Source organism: Notechis scutatus, chromosome 3, assembly GCF_049901735.1.
Source record: "Notechis scutatus isolate UNSWTSFEM ecotype Mainland chromosome 3, rNotScu1.2, whole genome shotgun sequence".
In the NCBI taxonomy this organism is placed as follows: domain Eukaryota; kingdom Metazoa; phylum Chordata; class Lepidosauria; order Squamata; family Elapidae; genus Notechis; species Notechis scutatus.
The window spans coordinates 42,129,355-42,148,412 of NC_142011.1; positions in this window are offsets into that span (position 1 = coordinate 42,129,355).

Consider the following 19,058-nt stretch of genomic DNA (forward strand, 5'->3'; position numbering starts at 1 on the left):
AATTTCAACTCAGAGACAACCCTTAGCAGCCAATTCCAGGTGGGCTTTGACTTTCTTTGTTTCTTAAAATCATTTGTAAGTGTTTTCTAGACACAAACTCCATATGAAGCAGGAGGGTTGTGTACAACCAGATTATATCTGTTGCTCCCAAATGTTTGCAGAATAATTACAACACAGAAGTTGAGTATAATACATGAAGAATATACAGCAGTTTGATAGAAATGAATTGAGACACGTGCTGCTTTGTGGATTAGATCTGTTTTGAACATCTATACAACTTTGCCAACTTGTCCTACCTATAGTACTTGACAATGAGTATCTAAAAATGCTAGGTGCCTACCATATTTAGCATATTCCATATTTTTTCTAATATGCTTGTTTGTTTGTTTCCCTTAACTAATAAGAACTTTAACAGCTAAACTGCTTCTGCTTATGGAAAATTTTAAGACAGAGCTATGTTAATATGGTATGCCATGGTATTCAGTTCTTCTGAGTGCTAGAGAAATCAATTCGAAACAGGGACATCCACAGGAAAATAGGCATTGGCTTCAAAATTGTGGAAGCCTGTCTCTTTTTAATTTGAGTCACATGTACTGTATGCATGTGAGAAAGACTGGAGCTTTGATTGTCGAGCTGTATCTGCTATTTCAAAGACCCTCACTACAGATGTCTCTGAAAAAGTGCCACAAATGAATGCAAACTCAATCTTTATATCTTTTTTTTAAGATATAAGTCTTTTGCTAAGTCAAAGTGCCAATTATCCTCACTTGAGTTGGCAGAAATTATACTAACATGGTCTTTGCTGATCCCCATTGCCAATTCTTATCATGCCTCACCTGACTTCTTCCAAGGAAATGCCTGACAAGGCTTAATGGGTTTTATACCTCTTGAGGCTCCCACTGGATGGTGTCAGAATTGTTTTAAAACCAGTTCAGTCAAGCACAACTTTAAACTGTTTCTGTCGGTGGTTGAGGAAAAGATGGAGATTGCTATGTCTCCAGTTCTCCCTTTGGTCTGCTCCAGCAGGGGGCACCCAGTCGCAACCTGATTGGTTGCCAGTTTGACAGCTCAGTATAAAAGGAGCTGTCAAATGGGCCAACATTGGCTGTTGCCTCATGACTGAGGTAAGCAGTCACTTTTAAAGTGCGCAAAACTTTAAATAAAGCCTGAGTAACCTAGCCTAGCCACCTCACCTCTGTTTGTGTGTTTGTTTTCCAGAACAAAGCACTGGTGATGAAGATGGGATTCTAACCACCTCCTGAGGCAATAGGCGAGCTTTAAAAGACTTCCGCATTGAGGCACCTGAGTCACTCTGAAGGGCTAAAAAAGTCATTTCTACCAGCCATCCAGCCTCAAGGAAACAGTGGTTCTATGGATCCTGTCAGAATGGCAGTTTTAAACTCATTCATGCCATTCAATGCAGCCACAGAAACCTGGGAGTCATACATAGAGAGATTTGACTGTTTCCTGGAGGAGAACGATCTGGTAGACCTAACGAGCAGCCAGCTAAGGATGCTGTTCTTAAACTTCTGTGGCAAACAAATGTTTGACTCTGCTACTGCTCTCCTAGCCCCTCAGACTCTCCCTCTTGTTTCTGGGATGTGTTAATGGCTAAGCTAAAAAACCATTACGCTCCAACACCCTCACAAATTGCCTGCTGGCATGCGTTCCACCACTGAGACCAAGCGGAAGGTGAATTGGTGAATGAATATATGGCGGGACTTCAAGCAGCTGCCCTACCCTGCGACTTTAAGAATTAGATGATGTCCTACTTGACCAGCTGGTGAGCAGGCTAAGGGACCTACGTATTCAGCGCAGACTGCTAGCCAAAAAAGATTTGACATTTCAATCAGCTCTAGACAAAGCATGTACCGCGGAGCTATCAAATAGGTCAACTGTTGAGATTCATGGCACTAGCAGCCCAACTGCTGGAAGAAAAGCCATAGCTGTCCATCATGAAGAAGCCTCTGATGAAGACGAGTGAGGATGATATACATTGGCTGAAACAGTGTCAGGTAACAAATGGCCAATCAGCAAAACCTCTCAGGCACAAACATGTATTGGGTGCAGAGGTGAGCAGCCTACAGGTTTAAAACAGCAAACTGTCAGTGCTGCGGAAAAAGAGGCCACCTAGCAAAGATGTGCAGAGCTATTCTGCCTGATGATAGGGTTCAGGCAAAATCTATCAAGGGAACTCTCAGGAAGTTCCCTAAGCAAGGTGAGGATTGCTTCACAATCCAAAGGAACAACTACTCAATAAACCCCAGAATAGGGCAAACTAACTTGTCCATTAAGAAATTTTTTCCCCTAACAGTTAAAATAGAAGGGCAAAACTGCCAAATGGAGGTTGACAAAGGGTCTTCCTTATCTTTGGTGTCATGGAGCACTATCAAGAGATTAGTGCCCAGGATGTCAAAGAAAAGATTAAGATCCTGCTCCTTCAAATTTAGGGATTACCAAGGGAATGGCATTCCCATCTTGGGAAGCGTAAGGTAGCAGTAGAATTTAAACAATTTAAAGGTCACCTCCAACTCATAGTAGTTGAGAGGGCACTGCCCAACCTTCTGGGCTTTGATTGGTTTGATTCCCTTGGTCTTGCCATAAGTGGAGTTCATGCCACTGATGGCCAAGAATCAGACACCATTGGCACTTTAGCAAAGGAATTTGCTAGTGTCTTCAACAATGAATTGGGAAAATACAAAGGAAAACCAATTTCACTAAATCTAGACCCACAAGTCACTCCAAGGCAACTGAAAGCATGGCGAGTGCCCTTCGCACTCTGCCCAAAAATTGATGCTGAGCTTGATAAGCTTATCGCTCAAGGGGTATTAGAACCAGTGGATCACGCCCCATGGGAGACCCCCACAGTAACACCCATCAAGGCTGATGAGTCAATTAGGGTGTGCATGGATTATAAATGTACAGTCAATTTAGCGCTACAACAAAGTACATACCCAGTCCCTGTTGTGCAACATCTTTTGCACTCACTTGGTAATGGCAAATTTTTTGCTAAACTTGATATGGCACAAGCTTACCAACAGCTCCCAGTGGACTCAGCCACTGTGGAGGCTCAGACAATAGTTACGCACAAGGGGCGTCATGGTGGTATGATGTGCAATCTTGATCCTCCAAGTTCGCCGTTGATATCTCCATTGCTGGATGGTCCCAATGGACCTAAACCATCCTGTAGAAATGGTGATTGATAAGGGCATGTCCTGTCGATCCCAGGGACATTCACTCCCTCCTCATGTATCCAGTGCCAGGAACAAAAAGAGAAAATGAAATCCTTCCTTTAAAAAAAAAGGAGTAAATCTCAAATAAAAAAGAAGAGTCTTAATCAAAACAGACTTTCAAAAAAAATTGTTAAGAAGATAAAAACAAAAATAGAAAATTTGAAAGAGACCAATCCAGTTTGAAATTAATAAGCTTTGCCAAATTCAAAGTTCCAATAAAAAGGGGGAAAAAACTTTCACTTTAACTAGCTTAATTTCGCCACTTAAACTCTTTTCTCTTCACTTTTAATTTTACTTTAAAACTTTCAGGGTGTTCTCTTCAAAAAATAATAAGTAAAAGTTCATCTCACCAAACTGACAACTTTCTTTCAATCTCTTCTGTTCCAGAGCTGTCCCAGCTTCAGCAACTTGAATGGCTGCCTCTCCACTGCCAGTAAAAGGGCTTTTCCTGGATTTGGAGTGGCAATTGCCTGCCTGTGCTCTTTTTTCTTTTTTCTCTTTTTCCTTTTCTCTTTTTTTTTTCTTTCTTTCTTCACAGATAACTACTATAAGATGAGCAGAAAGACAACAGCCCCAGCTTCCTCAATACCAATAGCCTCTTCACCATCTGGAGGTGAATACAGACAATCTTACAACAGGAGAAAGAGAAGGAGGTGACATTACAGATGATTATGCAAGGAATTCAGAAGATTGAAAAGAGAATGGAGATTATTGAGCAAAGAACTGAAAAGACAGATGAGATAGTAGAAAATATTCAACAGATGATAATGAAATATGAAGACAGATTCAAAAAAATTGAAGAAGATATACAAAGGGACAAGAAAATTGGAAATATTGATACTCGATTGAGCGATGTCGAGAAGGGCAGGTGTGAACCATTAGGATGGGAAATTGATAGATCAGAATTCTACTTAAGATTTCAAAATGTAGAAGAAGGAAAATGCAAAAATCTTGCTGAAATAATGACAGAAATACTGGCGGAAGTGTTAGAGATAACCAAAGAGAAAATGATGGATGGGATGGATGAAGTGTTCCGGGTCTATACAAGATATGCAATGAGAAACAGACTACCAAGAGAAGTTCACATCAGATTTACTAAAAAGATCATCAAGACACAGATACTGCAGGTGGCAAGAGAGAAAACATTAAAGTATAAAGACAAAGAAATTGTGGTGCTGAAACAATTACCAAGAAGAGTAAGAGAGATGAAGTCAAGCAGTATTTACAGAAAGCGAATTTACCTCAGATACCTAAAGACACTGAAACAATGCTAGAAGGGAATATAACGATGATGGAATTAACTGAAGCCTTTAAAAAGCAGAATGTTGGAAAAGCACCAGGTCCAGATGGTTTGCCAGCGGAATTTTACAAGACTTTTCAGGAAATATTAAATCTTCACCTGTTAGAAGTTATGAATGAAGTTATGCTAAAGAAAAGAATACCCAAAACATGGACAGAAGCATACATTACACTTATACCAAAGGAGGATACAGACCTGCAGCAAGTTAAAAATTATAGACTTATATCCCTATTAAATTCAGACTATAAAATCTTTGCTTCGATTTTGGCAGAAAGACTAAAAAGATATTTAAATAATTTTATTCATATTGACCAAAATGGATTTCTGCCAAAGAGACAAATCAAAGATAATGTGAGAATTATTCTGGATACTCTGGAATACTATAAGGCACATCTTGAAAAGCAAATGGCCTTGATGTTCCTAGACACACAAATAGCCTTTGACAATGTAAGCTGGCGATTCATTTTATCTCAACTGATACAAATGGGCTTTGGTAAATTTTTTTACTCAAGCCATTGAAACGATATACCATGAACAAATTGCAAAGGTTATGGTAAATGGAGAACTAACAGAAGCTATAGATATAAGAAAATGGACAAGGCAAGGTTGTCCACTGTCGCCTTTGCTGTTTGTGTTAATATTGGAAGTGTTGAACAGGAACATTAGAGAAGAAAAAGAAATAAAAGGAATGAAAATCAAAAAGGAAGAGTATAAATTGCAAGCTTTTGCAGATGACCTGGTATTCATATTAGAAGATCCATTGGAAACAGCACCTAAATTAATAGAAAAAATAGAAGAATATGGAAAAATAGCAGGTTTGAAAATAAATAAAGATAAAACAAAGATATTAACAAAGAATATACTAGCAAGAGGAAAAAAGAGCTGGAAGAAGTTTTAGAAATACAGGTCACAAACAAGGTTAAGTATTTAGGGATATACATTACACCAAGATGTAGCACACTGAAGGAGGACAACTATCTTAAAATCAAACAGCAGATTACGATAGATTTGACAAAATGGGAAAATTTACAATCATCATTGATTGGGAGAATATCTACAATTAAGATGAATGTATTGCCTAGAATTTTATATCTTTTACAGACAATTCCAATTCGACTAGGGAAAGAGTTTTTTGAAGACTTAAATAGAATTGTGCTGAAATATATTTGGCAGGGTAAAAAAGCAAGAATAAAACTAAAACTGTTACAAGAAGCAAGAATAAGAGGAGAGTTTGCCTTGCCCAATTGGGAGTTGTATTACCAGGCGACAAGTCTGATGTGGGTAAAGGAATGGATGACATTAAGGAACAGTAGACTATTGATTTTAGAAGAGCATGACTTGCTGTTGGGATGGCATGCTTTCCTTTGGTACAAGGAAACTAAAACACAGGGGTATTTTAGAAAACATTACATTCGAGAGGCATTGTTTTTGAACTGGGAGAAGATAAGAAGACAATACTATTTAAAAATTCCATTATAGATATCTGCTATTGAAGCTTTTTCTTATCCAATAATATATAAAAAAGAACAGTTAGATATGGTGAGATATTGAATGAAAAGGGTGAACTTAAATCTATGCAAGTGTTGGAAGAACAAGGTGTAAAAATGAACTGGTTTTCATATTTGCAAATACAATCTAGATTTGACAAAGATGTTAAAACAGAAGGTATTTATGGTAAGTTGACTGATTTAGATAAAATCAGTGATGAAAAGGTAATTAAAAAACTTTATGGACATTTACTAGAATTTAAATTGGAGGAGGAACAAGTTAAAGAAACGATGATTGCTTGTGGGAAAAATCTTGGATATGGGATTGACCTAGAAAAATGGCAAAAATTGTGGTCTCAAAATTATAAAATGACAATGTCAACTGCATATAAGGAAAATTTATATAAGATGTTTTACAGGTGGCATCTATCCCCGACAAGACTTGTGAGAATGTTTAAGAATAAATCGGCTAAATGTTGGAAATGTCATCAGATACCTGGTTCATATTACCATATGTGGTGGACATGCTCGGATGCAAAAAAATATTGGACTAAAATCCACACATAGTTGGAAAAAATGATAAAACAACATATAGACTTTAAACCAGAGATCTTTTTATTGGGAATTATACCAGAAATAAACAACAGAGCTGAAATATTTGATTGTAAATGTTTTAACAGCGGCTAGAATTGTATTTGCTAAGAATTGGAAAAATGATAAAATACCTATGCAGGAGGAAGTTATTAAGAAAATCATGGACTGTGCTGAAATGAGTAAATTGACATTTGAAATTAGAGAACAAGAAGATAAACAATTTTATATGATATGGGATTTGTTTTATCAATGGTTGGACAAAAAGACATGGTAATGTAATAGACTAGATAATTTTGTAATAGAAGTCTAATAGATTGATATAAAATATAATATAGACATATATAACCATTGGATGAAAGTATAATATAAATTTTAAAACAAAATTTGGAATATCTTGTTTAAAATGATGGAATAAATAGTTTAGTCATGGATGATTAATAATTGATAAATATATAATTTGACAATGTGAAAATTGATATAAACTGGGAGTAATGACTACAAAAGGATAGCACAAAAGACACAAAAACTGACACACTGTATGTATATAAAATGAAAGATGTTTTTATGTTTCGTTTGTATATGTTTGTCTTAAAAAATAAAAACTTTTATAAAAAAAATAGTTACGTACAGGGGTATGTTCAAATGTAAGAGGTTACAGTTTGGGATAAATGCAGCCATAGGACTCTTTCAGAGCCTCTTACAGAGTATTCCTGGAGTCGTTCTATGACATAGTAGTGTCAGCAAGCAATGAGACCACACTTCTAAATAGTCTAAGGGAGGTATTTAGGAGATTTCAGGATACAGGTCTCAAGCTTAAGAAAAGCAAGTGCCATTTAGGGGTCTCCAAAGTAGAGGTCCTGGGGTTCCTGATTGACGCTGTTGGATTACATCCAACAACAGGAAAGGTTCAGGCAATCAAGAATGCACCCACACCAGCCAACAGAACCGAATTGCAAACTTTTCTAGGTCTTCTGAACTTTTATACTATTTTATCCCACACAAGGCCTCAGTGGCAGAGCCTCTGCACAGACTTTTAGATAAAAAATCTTCTTGGGTTTGGAGGAAGAAAGATGCTAATGCATTCAGAGCTGTTAAAGACTTGCTCACATCAGACAGTGTGCTAATCCAGTTCAATGAATGTCTTCCCCTGGTTCTGTCTTGTGATGCTTCTCCCAATGGCATCTTGAGCCACAAGATGCCTAATGGGTGTGAGGCCCCTATTGCTTTCTTCTCAAGGACTTTAAAGCCTGCAGAACAAAACTACAGTCAAATTGACAGGTAGCCCCTGGCAGCAATCACTGGCATCAAACGCTTTCATGAATACTTTTATGGGCACAAATTTGAACTTATAACAGACCACAAACCCCTGTTGGGTATTTTCGCTGGGGACAAATAAACTCCACAAATTATTTCCCCGTGCATGAAAAGATGGGCAGTATTCTTGGCTGCGTATTCTTACACTTTATCCTATTGCCCAGGCAAGCACCTCAGCCATGCTGATGCTCTGAGCAGATGCCCTCTACCAGCTGCTGCAGAGGAAACTGAAACCAAAGAGTCTATCCTCCTGATAAACCACCACCAGTTCCCAATGACTGCTGCAGACATTGCAGCAAAAGATAAACAATTAGCACAAGTGCTGGACTGTGTGAAAAGGGGGTGGCAACAAGGGCCTGTGAATTCTGACTTATGTCCATTTAAGATACGTCAGCAAGAACTGACCAGCATCAGGGGGTGTTTGTTGTAGGGAAGCAAGGTGGTGGTTCCTGCTATGTTGCACAAACCTATCCTGGAAGCACTTCACAAGGGTCACCCAGGTATAGTGCGTATGAAGGCATTAGGCCACAGTTAAGTGTGGTGGCCTGGAATGGACCAGGCCATCACAGAGTGGGTATCTGGGTGTCAACAATGCCAGGAATCAAGACCCTTATGTCCCAGAGCATCAGTCAGGGAATGGGAAGCTCCTGGAGGCCCCTGATTGCATATTGATTTTGCTGGGCTTTTCCAGGGTCAGACCTTTTTAATAGTAGTTGGTGCATTCTCTAAATGGGTGGAAGTAGTTCTGATGGCCTCCACAATGACTGAGGCCATAAGTGTAGCATTACAAAAGATATTTGACACCCATGGGCTCCCTGACCTGGTAGTTTCAGATAATGGCCCACAATTTACATCCAGGAGTTTTGAATTGTTCCTTATAGGCCTGGGAATCAGACATGCCTTAGTGGCCTCTTTTCACCCTTTGAGCAATGGCCTGGTGGAACGAGAAGTGAGGTTCACTAAGGAGGCCCTGGCCAGGATAGGCCCAGGACAGTGGCCAGCAAAAATAGCACAATATCTATCCATTCAACACACAACTCCCTGCCCTACCACTAATTGCAGCTCCAGTTTCGATGACTCAGACCGCTTCCAGAGAGCCAGCACTGTACAGGTCCACAAGGTTCCACCGCCGCCCAGCCTACCTTGAAGAATATGCATGCACTGTCAAGGTGGGAAGGAGTGGTATGTCTCCAGTTCTCCCTCTGGTCAACTCCAGCAGGGAGTGCACAGCTGCAACCTGACTGGTTGCCAGTTTGACAGCTCAGTATAAAAGGAGCTGTCAAATGGGCCAACAGCTGTTGCTTCACGGCTGAGCTGAGTAGTCACTTTTAAAGTGCACAAATCTTTAAAGAAAGCCTGAGCAACCTAGCCTAGCCACCTTGCCTCTGTTTGTGTGTTCGTTTCCCAGAACGAAGCAGAGGTTACACCATGTAATCACAGCAGAAACAAAGTGGCTGCCAAGGCTTGATGGTGCTGTGGTTACAGTACGTACAATTGGAGAGATGCCTGTAGTTGACATTGATCGTGAGTAACTACCGAAAGGAAGAAAATATTCTTTATTATTTAAAACTTAATCAAGCTACAGAACCTGTTAAAAGATATATTAAGCCTGGCAATTAGTCTTAGCATTTTTTGTAGTGGTCGTTAAGCGACTACCTTGTTACTGACTGTGACAGAAAATGCCACAGTAGTTAAGCAACTGCCATGATTGTTAAATGATCCTATTGTTCACTGTTGCCAGTTTTTGCCAGAAACTGAAAGTAAATGCCAGTTTTTGACAAATTCGTAAATCACAGTCATGTACCGATAGGTTGCTGCAAACATCCTTAAATGCAACTGGTTGCTGAGTGTTCAAAATGGAGTCGTGTGACCATGGGTGTGTGTGACATAGAACTTCAAAATTGGGCCTAAGTCCCTTTCATGGGTCCATTGTAAGTCAAGAACTACTTGTAGTATCTAAGATCTCTGAATGCAAGGTGTTACATGAAGGCATTACTGTTTTTCTGTTGCCAATGTTTTCTTAACTTTCCCACTGCCTAGATTTAATTCTTCCTTGATAGCAACAAAGATTTGTGTATCTTCACTACTCTAATTACAAGTAATTGGGACACAACTCCACAATGGAGCTAGACAAGACTTGGCCCCAGCTAGGCTAAGACTCACCCACAGAATTTTGGAGAAATAACACAGAATTAAAATCTGTATTTTGTAGTAAAAACAATGTTGCCAGGAGTTTAAGGATATAAAAGTGACTAGTGTAAAGTACATCTTTCCCACAGTCTATTCTCCCTCTAAAGAATTATGTCTGCCAAAATCATATTAAAAAGTACTTAAGAAAGGAGGAGCATATCTTGTTACATTTGGAGTTAACTGAAAATTAACACTAAAATAGTTCTTCTCTGCACAGATTCCCAATGGCCATGAACAGAAAGATATAGGTTTGCATTTACTGATAATAATTCCAAAACAAAAGTTGTAAATTTGAAAATTATTAAGTCATTCCTATGTGCAGTGCTGCCAATTATGGTTATGTTTAATGGTCTCTAGCTGTTGTTCTTGGATCAGTTTTATATGATTTATGCCAAGTTCTGACAATAAAAATAAGCCAAAAATTAAACAATATCATTATCAAGCAATAAAAATGTTTAACCCCAGTTTAACAGCTTGACTAATTTTCTGCTACATTAGTTAGGATATTTCTCCCTGGGAGAAAATCTGTAGAACTATACAAGGGTGGGGTTGAAGCAACCAGTAAATGAGACCAGAGTCAACATTGGATGGGGTCTCCCATTTTCCTTTCTGGAAATTTCCCAAACAATTCCTGCCACAAGTTTGAAGTGGCCTCTTTCATAGAGGATTTTGAAATTAAACAAAGATACATATCAAATTAACTTTAGGAATAAATGATACCCTAGATTTGCAGATGGTTCACCACTGCACAACATGATAAATCAGCATTGTTTGTTTATTTGATTACGTGCTATCAAGTCAGTGCAGAATCTTAAAGCCAGACAGATAGACATTCTCCAAGATGATCATACAGTTTATGGTTATGGAAATCCAGCTATGTGACGTCACTAGGTGACTTGGAGCCAGTGAATCTCCCTCAGCCCAACTTATCTCAAAAAGTGGTATTATGATGAAATGAGTAGAAGGAGAACTAGGAAAGTCACACTGGGGAAAGATAGAACATTTACAAATTAACAAATGATATTTGGCTCTGACAATATTATACTTTTTAAGAAATGATTAACATGGTGTACACCTAGTAAAATTCCACCAATCCCATGGTCACAATTGTTTTAATTGCATGCCATTAAATCTATTGCTATAATCACTATCTAGGGGGTAAAGAGACTTGTTATATTTCAATTATGTTTGTGAGTATGTTAGAATATAAGGTACTTAGTAATATTTGAGATTGTTTATGCTCATCTTCACTGTCTATAATGAACAACTAAATATACTGTACTATCTCACATCAACTCCTCAAAGAACCACTGATTATACTGTCTCCACCCAAATTTGTGTTCATAAAACCAGCATTCTATTTATTTTGCAAATTCTTAATTTTGGCCAAATAACTTTCTTTATAGAGAAAATACTTGTTAAAGGGACCTAGATAGTAAAAACTCTATAATGGCTTATTAATCCTATTATATTATTTTAAGATTGCACCTGATCATGACATAAACTTGTCCTGAAAAACATATTTTTTTCTATAATGTCCTCGTGATATTATCTTTATTTGATCGCCTATATGTGAGTGACACAGGTTAATCTGAACTGCTCTTGGTGTTCTCAAATTGGTTGCTTTCTTGCATTCCTTCATTACTAAGCTAGGTGACATCTTCAGTTCTTTTGACATCTGCAAGAATCTAACAGTTTGAGTTTGAACTACATATATTTTCTACTAATGAAACAATTTGCTTAACAACAATGGCAGAAATGAGATTGTAAATTGGAATGGGAATTGTGGTAGTTATGTATTCCATTTGAACAAATTGTATCCTTCCATTTTTATATTCCAATAGACATACTTTCCTTCCATAGTCTTTATATGAGATTCTTACTTGTGGCTTCCATCTCTATTCCTTTCTCAATTCTGTTTAAACCCTCCTGATCATATATAATGTGCTTTAGCAAAACACTTCTTTAAAATCAGACCTTGTGAGATGCAATCCACTCCTGCCAACAAAGACCATGGCCTCTGACACCAAACTCTCTCTGACACCATAGAATAACAGCCATTCACTTACACTCCAAGAACTAAATCCTGCTAGCAAACAACTAGTAATTTCTAGGCTAGAGAGAATTCATATGTAAATGTATCAGGGCCACCAAAATAAATAAACAAAATCTCAAATACCAATAGCTTGAAAAAGTGTCAAAAGGCTAGTTTAATATCTGGAACCTTAACCTACATTAACATTTTTTACTTCTTTGTGTTGTATCGGGCAAATCATCTCTGTGTGTATGGGCTTAATATTGTATCTTGTAAAGAACAGACTCTATCTGAATTGTGCCTGAGAGTGTTCAGCCAAATAAGTTTCTTTCTGAATAAAGTAATAAATATCTGGAGAACTCAGATTTACTGCCCAACTTTATTATGGGACGTGCCATACAATGTTCTTTCCATTTCTGGTTCTCTTTCACAAACTGGAAAGATGTATGAAAATACTGCAAGGAAGTCATGTGTTTCTTTTCTTCAGTAGATTTTCTAATTAGTGGTAGTAGGTTATAGCTGTTCTTGGAAGCATTTTGGGGCATTTTATGGGTTATCATGAAGGGGAAACCATCAGTAGATATTGTAAATCTTGGAAGATCTTGACATCCCTGATCCTTATTCTAGGCAGACAACAGATAAACCAATACTTGGGTTACATTTACTTTAGCTCTTTGTAATAGTCAATCTGAACAGTCATAATTATTTTGTTTCTTCAGCTGTATCCTCTTTGTTCTTCAAGGATTCACTATCAGGCACAGGTAGTTCTTGAGTTACAAGCCAACATTCAGCAACCATTTAAGGTTTGGATAGCACTGAACAAGGCTGACATATGATCAGCCTGCAAGGTTGTAGGTGTTGCAGCCTCCCCATGGTCACAAGATTGCCATTTGGGTCTTCCCTATTGTTTTTCCATAAGCAGTGGGAAAACTGGAAGGAGACTGCAAGTTGCTTCAGCTGCTACTGCTTTTTCTGCTGAGGAGCACCTCAGTTGCAGTGTGAATGCAGACAGACACCTATTCATTCACACTTTTGTCCTCCACAACATTCTCCTGCCCACCTGCACTGGCACCACACCTCAAATTTAATTATTACTTTCTTTTTATTCAACTTTTAATCAGTGGTCTCTTTCCTGTTAGACTAAACAAGTTGTATTCTCATGAAAATGGTATTTGTTCACTCGGTTTTTCAAAAATCAAAATATTATGAATTGGTCTGGTGCCTCAAGCTGGTTAAAAAACATCTTAAATTCTTATCCAGATTTTTGCATTTTATATTTTTATATTCTTTACATTTTTAAAATTGCTAATAGCTTTTCTTCTATTTTAGGATAAAGTAATTTTTCTGACTTCCCTTTTCTTTAGAAAATGATGTGGTTGAACCTAGTGTCCTTAAAGGCTCTGTCATGGCTGACAGCTTGATGACTTCCCATGTTCCAAAGTTCAGATCTTCTGAATGACTGTTATCCTGCTGACTCCTCATGAGGAGCAGCTATCCAGAGCACATGTGGGACATCTCTCGTTCTCTATTTTATATTTATACTCTGTTGTATTGAGCTTGCTGTCATTCTGTCAGTCCCTACTGTTTTGACATTTTTGCTCCTTTGGAGATGTTTTCCTTATCTGGAAGTTCAAAGCTGTTCGAGAATTCAGCACTGCAGAATATCTTCTCCATTTTTGTTTTTTGGGGTAACTCTTCCTCTTCTTTTTACTGACGTAGAGGTGTCTCTTCGGTCAGGTCTTATGTCTGCTTTCTTTTGATTTGTTAAGGCTTAATTTGTCTAATGGAAGTGTAGATTAACCCCCTATTTTCTTTTCTGTTATTCTCTTTTCCAGGATGTGATTTTTTTTCCTGAGGGAGGGAAGCCTATCAGCTTTGGAAGCCATATTTTACTTAGAAACTTCCGGGGGTGGGGGCATTTTACAGAGAGGTGGAAGTTTAGACATAACAACATCCTTCTTCTGAGTCAAGGACAAGCCATCCTGCACCTGGGAAAGGAGTGGTTGGAGGGATGTCTCCAGTTGGGATGGCTGGTGATTGAATCATGTGATAGACTGATGGGTGCAGGGGATGGGTTTTGGATCAATTACGAAGGGAAAACCCAGAACTCTCACATTAGAATTTTCCCAGATGTGCCAATATGACTACTCTAATAAAATGGATCTTTGAGAAAATGCCTGTCTCGGAGTCTATTGGTTTGGAGTTTGTTAATGTCAGCATTCCAACTAACAAACCAACAGACTCCATTCTCTCATATTAAGGCAGAAAGAATAAATATAATGTTTTTAAGGAGATATTAACTTGATTCTGCTTGATAATGAAATATGAATAAAAAAATGCCAGATTAAAGGGTCATCCATTGGTCATTCACCCATATTTGTCAAGAAGGAAACGTCTTGCTTGCAACACAAACCACAAACAGAGGTACAAGAAGTCAGAGGATTTAGCAAGTGGGTTAGCAAAGATTTTGTAAAATCCAGCTACTTTCGCCCAGCAACAGGGGAGGGGATAGCTGAAATTCAAAGTAACCAATGGATGATTGACAAGTTGTTTTTCTGTGGTTTGTAGCCTTTGGAGTGCATAAAAATAACTGTAAAACCCATAGGAAGATGTTCAGATGTGCCTTGGCTAAATATCTCCGAACCTTTGTGCAAATAAAACAATTATCTTTGACTCCGTGGTCTGAGTCTCATAATTTCCTGCAACAATATCACCATTCACTATTCAAATCAACTGACATATTCTTCAGAGGCCACTAAAATGTTGCACTTGTTATAAATATATGCTAGTTTTAGTCAGAAACGGAAATATCCCACATTGCCAGTTGCAGATATGGAATCTTATCCATTCATCTTCCCATTTATTTTTAAGGTTAGTACCAGTACAAAGCTTTTACTTTTTTGTTCCTGTTTTTTTTTTTTTTTTTTTTGTTCCTTTGTCTAGGTTACTCAATCTCAAAAGAAAAGTTTGGTATGGACTCCTTTGGCAATCTTCTATTTGCTATCTGAAATTTGGTTATAAATTTCTCTCTCTCTCTTATAATATATGATTTGATTGGTTAACTCAAGTAAGGACTTTAGTGTCTACAGTACAATTGTGGTGTATATATGTGTATGTTTGTGTTTGTCAAAAAAGGCAACAATGGGACTGCCATCTTTGTTCTTATGTTATAAAAACTTAGGATGCTGCCACCTAGGTAGCAACATTTTGAACAAATGTATTTGCTGGACACAAGGTTGGTAGAAGCCATGGAATTCCTCATTTATAATAAAATTAAACTGTTGGAAATTTGCCTTTATAGTATCTCAAACTTTGTTGTTGCCAGTTAGCAGAGCGTTTTCAGCTTTTTCTATTCCTTATCTTTTTGGATCTGATGTAACAAGAGCACAATTGCAATAACAAGTCATTCATTTACATATAATTTTTAAGAGCATATAATTCCTGTTGACACCAACTTGTTTGGCCTTAAATTATTCTTCTTTATTGAAAACAATGCTTCTGTTTTTATACAGTATTAGAACCTCTTTTTTGTTTTGAGTTAGCTTGTCTCTGTTTTGTCAGGATTGTCAGAACCGGGAGAGGTGGTTCAACATTTAGAAAAGAAATATGTTCTAATCCTGCTCAAGTAGCATAGGATATTTATACTAGGGATACATATTTAAATACACATTTAAAATCAAACATGAAAATAAGCATTTATGAAAATATTAAGAGTCAAACATAACTTGGTGATTTTATGGTTTTTCTTTCCTTGCATAATTACTGAGATCATCCAGAGTCATTATAGATGTGTGCCAGAAAATTTGGGAAACCAACACGTGGCCACAGGATTGAAAATGCTCAGTATTCATTCCACTGCCAAAAAAGAATGACACCAAAGATTGCTCCAATTATCACACAATTGCTCTCATCCCTCACATCAGCAAGGTTCTGCTAAAATTACACAACAATGTTTATTACCAACCACTGAAAGGGAATTATTAGATGCCCAAGCTGGCTTCCAAAGGGGTCATGGCATCAGTGACCATATTGCAAATCTATGTTGGATCATGAAAAAAAATCTCCTGAATATCAATAAATCATTTATATTTGCTCCATTAACTACAAAAAGCCATTGATCATGAGAAGCTATGGAAATCCTACAAGAGGTAGGGGTACCAGCACATCTGATTAACTTGGGGCAATCACTGTATACAAATCAGGAAGCCATTGGCAAATCATATGAAAATACCGACTGGTTTAAGATAGAAAGAGGAGTGCAACAAGATTGCATTCTCTCCCCTTTATTATTCAATCTGCAAGCTGGAATGTTCATAAGGAAGCTAGATCTTGAAGAATAAAAAATCAGGGTAAAGATTGGTGGAAGATACATCAACCATCTTCAATATGCTGATACAATTCTCCTCTCAGAAATCAAAGAAGGTCTGGAACATCTGATCCAGAAAATCAAAGAAGAAAGTGAGAATTTTGATCTCTTTCTGAACACCAAAAAGTCCAAGCTCATGACCACTGCAAGAAAGGGAAACATCAAAATATAAATTGATAGTGAAGAGATAAAATGTGTGTAATACTATCAAAGCTGATATCATCCAGAGTATAGAGAAAGTCAAACAAATAGTGCAAGATCAGAAAATGTGGAGAGACCTGACCCATACAATTGCCAAGACTTGGACTTGACTGAATAGATAATATCATCATCCCTTAAAAATTAAGAAAGAGAAGATTATATAAATTAAAACACAGAACCTAAGTGTTTTTCTTGGGTAGGAAGCCCATTTGGAATTTTGTTGAAACAGTTAAGTGTTTCTTTCTGCCTCATTTATCTTCTGCTTCCCATTCTTAGTTTCCCCTTTTCCTTTTTTAGGGGCATGTTGCAACACTTTAGTTCAAATAATTTGGCTGCAACCCACATCTTATTTTTATTTGTAAGAACATGTAGAGGCCTATCGAGAGGATTCTTAAAAACAAAGGGAATGCCAAAGCCTGACACAGTATTTATATGACATAGTTAGGTCTTAAAACGGACAGGAAAGAAGGGATTTCCTGGGTCAGGAAGGAAGCCAATCACTAAGAAATTAAGGAAATAGAGTTTCATTTAAAAAGCCAATCGTTTCAAGCAAAGATCTGAGTCTTGAGTCTTACTGTTTCCTTGTATACTACACCTACAACTCAAGACATCATGCTTAGCAGCAGACCAATTTTCCATTTAAAATTAAGAGACTCTAATCTTCTGATTTTACCAAAAAAAAAAAAAGAAAAAGAAAAACAGGGCAGGAGCTGGGGTGGGGTGGGGAGCTTCAAAAGAGGAGTTCTAACCACAAATTGATGGAACTAATATTAAATCATAATTTTCCATGAGGAAAAATAAAGTCATAGAGGTACATTATTCCAATAATGTATTAATGGTTTAACTTAAAAGTGTTAAGTGGAATAGCTTAAATTGTTAAAAGAGAAGTGTTAAGTTCTGCCATGGCACTTTTAACATAAACAGTTCAAATATTACAGAGAAATCAATATTCTGGAATACTGCTTTATTGGCTACTGCCTGAATCCTTAAACCAAAGTACCGAAACATCTAATTCTGAGATGCTGTAATTGTTTATCAATTGGAAAGCCCCAGAAAGAAAGACCAGCATATTCTGCATTCCAATTGCCTGCTACAAGACTATCTGGTCTCAATGATATTTTATGATAGTTGCTAAAGGATTCAGAAACAGCTTTCTTTATTTTATTATTTTTCACTACAGAATGAGATTTGACTGCACATGTGTATAGAGACCATACACCATTAAGAAAAGTTATTTTCTACTTTACAAAAATAAAATATTGCTTGTGGTTCATATTCTCTTAAGGCAACTGGCTGTTAAGACATTACCAAATAATTTTTATGATTGAAAGCATGACATCTATACTAAGGTAGCCTCCCCAATCTGATACCCTCTCCATGAATCTCTGGATGACAAAAATACTGAGAGTAATCCCAATACACTTGGAGGCCACCATGTTAGGGAAGGTTGCACTAAGGAATCTTATGATTAGCATTCAGTTTCTTTCTGTTCCCCTTCACAATTTCTATTTTAAGCCAGAGTGATTTGGAAACATAGCAAAAAGTTTAACCTGGCTAATACATACATGCTAAATACTTGCCAAATATAATGTGATATAATATAAATATAATATTTATATCATAATATTATTAGATCATATGTGAAATTCATTTTGCACTGCAAAAATACAATAGATTCCACATGGATCACTCAACTCACATCTATCAGGTTCGAAAACAAGGATAATAATAACAGTAGCATTAAAGATATCTGAAGCATTAGCAGAGAGTTAAATAAATGTCACCTGCCATAAAGTGTGTCTGTCAATCTCACTGTGTGCTGATATTTTCTGTCATCGCTTTATTGGCTGTTGCAATTCCAAATCCCAGTTCCAAAAGAGCTTCATTTATTTATCACATTTCTATCCCGTCTATCTCAAATTAGTGACTCTTCTTGATTCAACATCTTTGAGTGTCTTCTGTAGGCCATCTGCTTCACACTGCTAGTACAGCAAGATCAGCTATGATTTTAGCGCATGCTGAAAGTCTTGTTGTAACATATAGGGTGCAAATGTGAAGGTAATCATCTTTGTCCTTGTTTTATACATGAAGAAATAGTGTGATATACTAGTTAAGGAATTGGAGCAGGAAAATCCAGTTTCTAATCTACTTCATCTACAGAAGGTCACTGAATGACCTTGGATTAGTCATTTTCTATCAGTCCAACCTGCCTCACTAGATTGCTGGCAAAAATAAAAAAATATACCATTTATGCTGTCTTGAGCTCCTGAATGAAAGGCAGGAGATAGCTAGGTAAAAGAGTTGCTCACCCCACCCCCTTTTTAAATGGTGTGAGGCA